Genomic DNA, 5,664 nt, shown 5'->3' with positions numbered 1-5,664 from the left:
TCTGACAAAGTCTTTTAATTTGTGGGTAACTACTTTTTACGGTACATTTCTATCTTGTTTTTTAACTTGTTTTTTAAATGAATAATGGAGTAGTTGCAGTAGAGATAAACATATCTAAAAAGAAGAAAGAGAAGAGGGAAGAGCACTTTTAAAATACTGCATTTAACCAGCCAGTTCGGTGTCTGTACTTCTCTACCATGTTTCAGCTTCTTGGAAATCCTGAACTCACCCCATCTGGCTCTTACACGCCGCCTGGTTTCTCCTAGGTGGGATTATGCGTCATCAAATTGTGACGTAGTTCTCCTACGTACATGCTCAATTGTGAGGTCATGTGCCCTCCAGTATATAAGGCGGGACGCTGAAACGTATCCCAGTAGCACCAGGCAGTGTAGGAAGACCAGCACACTGGCCGGGGGCTTCTGGAGTTCCCCTGAGTGCCTGAGAAGAGAGAAAGAAGAGGACGAAGAGGAGCCATGAGTATCCTGTTGCTCCTAATTGGTGGTGTTTTGTTCACCTATGTGTTTCTTTCCTGGAAAAACCGGCTTCAGGTAAAGTGTGTAAGAGAGATTGTAAAGAGATGAAACTAGGTGAATACATGGATGTGGTGGGTGGGGGTGGGGGTGGGAGTTGTATAAGAAAGTAGGAAGATAGTAAAATGGTACAATAAGGGTAAGGGAAGGTCACCTCATTCCCCTTATTCTCTTGAAAGAGCCTCAGATGTTTATTCTTTATTCCCACACTTGTCTCATCTTGACCAGTGATTTGACAGCTGTGATCTGTTGTAAAAAACAAACAAACAAAAAAACAAAACAAGTCACTAAGTGATATGGTCAGCTTTTTACCTACTTGAAAAGTACAGCTTGAAGTGCCCACTCTCTACCACTACCTCCTGTTTTAGGAATCTGTACCTTCTCTCTTCTCTGGTTTTTACTGCCCCTATGTTTCTGTTTTCCTCTTCCTCCCTTGTATTTTCCTTTTCAGCCATCTTTATGAGAACTTTAGGGGCATTCACAAATAATTCAAGCCAAAATTTGATATTCCTGGTGATATTTAAAGTTGCAAATGAAGTACTTTTAGGTAAGAGTCAGACTGAGTCCAAATACAGACCTACTGGAGTGCCCAAGAAATGTAAAGCAAGGATATGGCATTTTAGCATTAAAAAGGCACTTTCATATATTTCCCCCCTCCGTCTGTGTTTGGTAATAGCATATTTCCAAATCAATGTAATAATTCAACAGGTTCTTAATTTCTAATTCTTAGGGGAGCACAGGCAGTTGATTTTAGTAACCAAGACTAAGCAAGTTGTTATTTGGTAGTATTTGTAAATTGCTAAACTCAATAAACTACATATGTGTGATTTCCTCCTCTTACAGAGAAACATTAGTGAAATGTCATCATCAGATTCAACTGTTTTTGTACTAGTAAGATCATCCTCTTCTACTTGGTCAACTAAGCGCAATACTGTTAACAGTCTTACAGTCAGCAGCCTCTCTCGGGGTATGTTAATTAATTCCCCACAATCAGTCGTCATCCAGAAACAAATCCTGGTAAATCTCAGGATGGTGGAGTACAAGCTTGTTGAATTGGAACATTCCCTAGTTACTAAGGATGTAAATGGTGCCTTAGTTGACCCTAATTCCACTGGCATGTGTATGGAATGTATTGACTATGAAGTCAATCATTAAAGGCACTTTGAGTGGATTCATTTGATTTTGTGTGTTTATACCAAATAGTTTATTTTTAAAAGAGGAGGAGATGCCAAATAAGATACAAAATCTAGATATTTATCAATTTGCTTACTCACATGTAAAGAATTGATTAGAAGTTGCTAATATACGAATATTTAACTGGGGAAGGAATGAAAGCACAATAGAGAAGGAAAGTTATCTAGTTAAGATAGTGATTTTAAATTTCACTCATGTGAAAAATGGTTTTCTCTAATAGTTTACAATACAGCACCACACATGTCTTCAAGTTTGCATTAAAGTAAATGAATTTGATGGAACACTTTCCATTAATGCATAGTACTATTTTTTGTGAAATCTGTGTAATAATAATAATAAGCTGTCACTGAGCACCCAGGCACTCTGTTAAGATCTGTGCTTTACACCTTTGTGAAAAAAGTTAGACACACTCTTAGTTACTCTTTGTAGTAAGTTCTTAAAGGGGTTTCTTCCCCATCATCCTTTTCCCACTGCCAATTATATATTATTTTCTTAGAAATGTACCTAAATCTTTCCTGAATTGCAAGAATCACCTATAGAAAATAGCATGCATTTTTATATTTGATAAAAAAATTTCCACACCTCAAATACATCTACACTAATAAAAGAGAAAAATGCAAATTGGCTGTACCTTCATGACACCCACCAGCCAATCATGAGTGAGTATGCAAATTAACCCAACAAAGATGGAGGGTTAATTTGCATACATAGGTGCTGAGCAGCCGGGGTGGGATGCTTGTATTGTCGCCATGGCGAAGACACAGTTTTTCCCCACCGCCCCAGCCACTCCAGGCCTCTGTGCAGCATGGGAAGGCAGAAAGGTGGCTCCAGCCAGAGCAAAGGCGGTGCCGGCAGCCAGGGGAAGGAAGGCCCATTCTTGCACGAATCTTCATGCATCAGGCCTCTAGTCAAAATATAATGGCAGAATGCCTGTGGTATAATATGGATTAAAATTAAGGAAAAAAGTACTTTTAAGCTCTAGTCACCCATCTGTTTCATATAATCCTATCTAATAAAAGAGTAATATGCAGATTGACCATCACTCCAACACACAAGATGGCTGCCCCCATGTGGTCAAAGATCCTGCCCCCATGTGGACACAAGACGGCCGCCACAAGATGGCCAGCAAGGGAGGGCAGTTGGGAGGGACCAGGCCTGCAAGAGAGGGCAGTTGTGGGTGATCAGGCTAGCAGGGGAGGGCAGTTGGGAGGGACCAGGCCTGCAAGGGAGGGCAGTTGGGGGCGATCAAGCTTGCAGGGGAGGGCAGTTAGGGGTGACCAGGCCGGCAGAGGAGGGAAGTTGGGGGCAAAGGCTCGCAGGGGAGCAGTTAGACATCAATCAGTCTGGCAGGGGAGTGGTTAGGGGGTGATCAGGCTGGCAGGCAGAAGCGGTTAGGGGCAATCAGGAAGGCAGGCAGGCGAGCAGTTGGGAGCCAGCAGTCCTGGATTGTGAGAGGGATGTCCGACTGCCCGTTTAGGCCCGATCCCGGTGGGCAGTCGGATATCCCTCGAGCGGTCCCAGATTGGAGAGGGTGCAGGCTGGGCTGAGGGACACCCCCACCCTGTGTGTGAATTTCATGCACCAGGCCTCTAGTACTTTATAAAATCCAGTGTAACTGAGAGTTAACAATCTATGGAAAATCACTAATAGCATTTGACCTACCTATCCTCAAAGAAAACCCTCAAAATATCTAAGATGAGTTTATCTTATATGTATGTACATAACTCACTGAGATCATTCAATTACAGGCCTACCTACTTACCTACCTTCATGCCCACTCCTCTCAAAATAAATTATTAGTATAAATTTTAAAATGCTTTAATCCCTTACCCCTATAATCTTCAATATAAAGGAAGAAAAGGAATTTAAAATGTATAAGAAATTAAAGTTTAAAATTATTCCTTTTATTTCTTAACTTGCCAAGAAGAAAAGCTAGCAGTGGTATGTGTGGTTCTTAAACTTTTGAGTCACAAATCCCTTTGATATTCTGTTGAAGTTATGGATACTTTCCTTAGAAAAATGCATGCATACATACACATAGAAAAATATTGCATATAATTTTACTTAGATGGTAGGCAATTAGACAGACATGAGCAGAGCAAGGGCAATGGGCCAGGCACAGAAGGGTACCAGGGTGGAAAGCCCCAGGTGCCTAGCAAAAGACAATTGTGGAGTGGGACCTCACCCCCAGGGTGACCTTTCCTCCCCTAGCATATCGCTGTTCTTGCAGTTTGGACCCCCTGACCTTTCCTCCCCTAGAGGTAACATCTAGGCCTCAGTTGCATTTCAGCTCCAAGCCCAGAAAAGCAGCAAAACCAGACAAGTGGCCCCATGGCTGACCTCAGGACCAGCGGCATTGTATAATGACCCCTTGCTCTGGTGCCAACCAATCAATCAGTGGAGACCTAGACCCTGGAAAGACACACCTGGAAAACTGCTAATTATTCTGTTAAGATCTTCCCTTGGGACCTCCCCTAAAATCTCCACCCTTAAAACCTTTAGGATGAGGACCCAGTGCACTCTCCTTCCCAGGAGCACTCCCTGCCTTCCCCTCTCCTTTCCCTGTCCCCAGGCACTTACCATTAGCTCCCTCACTCCCAAACTCCAAGGGCCCTTCCTTTACCTCTATAACTTGTTTCATAAGCCCATTTCTCCTACAAATTACTTCTTTCACCTCTGTGATTTTATAAATAAATAAATGTGTTGGCTCTGAATTCTTTCCTAGCCAGAACTCAAGTACCAAGGTTACTGAATCCAGGTCCAGCGTGACCCCCACCAGTCTAACACCTTGTGCTTTTCCTGCTGCCTTCCATATGTTCTCTGAAGCCCAGGTTAAAAACTTTAAGAATAGTTGAAAAATTTCTTACATATTTAGGCAATGTTCATCATGCTAGGCTGTGATGTTTCAACCAATTGTCAGTAATATGTAATCACTGTAAAAAACTATGAATGATGTAATATGTTTTCATTATCTTCTGTAAGGAAACTGGGACATAGGACTTTCTAATTTGGCTTCTTTCATTCTTGACAAGTTTACCAAATTTATCTCCTATAAGGATGTAAACAAGTTATCACCCATAAGTAGTAACATATTCAAATAAGACAAAATCATTCTACTTGATCTATTAACAGTATATTACAACATAAGTTTTTAAATTTGATTGAAGCCATTTCCTCATTCATATTTTGTTATATGTTCTATTTGAAATTACACCTAGATTTCAGAGAGTACAATGAACTACTCTTAATTTTCTAAAATAGTAGAAATTAGATGGTTCATGTTTTTCTTCCAAATATAACCTAAGGAAGAGATTATATGGGGAAGGAAGTACTTAAAGATACTGGTTTCTCTTTTCTAGATGTATCACTTACTGTACACAGGATCCTTATTTTTTTATCTTATTTTACAATCCTATTTAATAAAGAGGTAATATGCAAATTGACCCTCATGCCCTTGCATCACAAGATGGCTGCCCCCACGTCATCACAAGATGGCTGCCCCCACATTGTCACAAGATGGCCAGCAGGGGAGGACAGTTGGGGGCAACCAGGCCTGCAGGGGAGGGCAGTTGGGGGTGACTGGGCCAGCAGGGGAGCGGTTAGGTGTCAATCAGGCCGGCAGGGGAGCTGTTAGCGGGTGATCAGGCTGGCAGGCAGAGTAGTTAGGGGCAATCAGGCAGCCAGGCAGACAATTGGTTAGGAGCCAGCAGTCCCAGATTGTGACTAAACTGGCAGTCGGACATCCCCCAAGGGGTCCCAGATTGGAGAGGATGCAGGTTGGGCTAAGGGACACCCCTCCAGTGCATGAATTTTGTGCACCAGGCCTCTAGTTTGTAAATAAAGGACATAACTACTATGTTCACATAGAAAACATTAGCCATTAATACCTAAAGTTTTTAGACATATTTGGATAAAAAGTATTAAACTATATCCACATGTT

Source organism: Plecotus auritus (genome assembly GCF_963455305.1).
Source record: "Plecotus auritus genome assembly, chromosome: X".
Lineage (NCBI taxonomy): Eukaryota > Metazoa > Chordata > Mammalia > Chiroptera > Vespertilionidae > Plecotus > Plecotus auritus.
The sequence above is the reverse complement of the archived record's forward strand: the minus strand, read 5'-3'. Positions refer to the sequence as shown.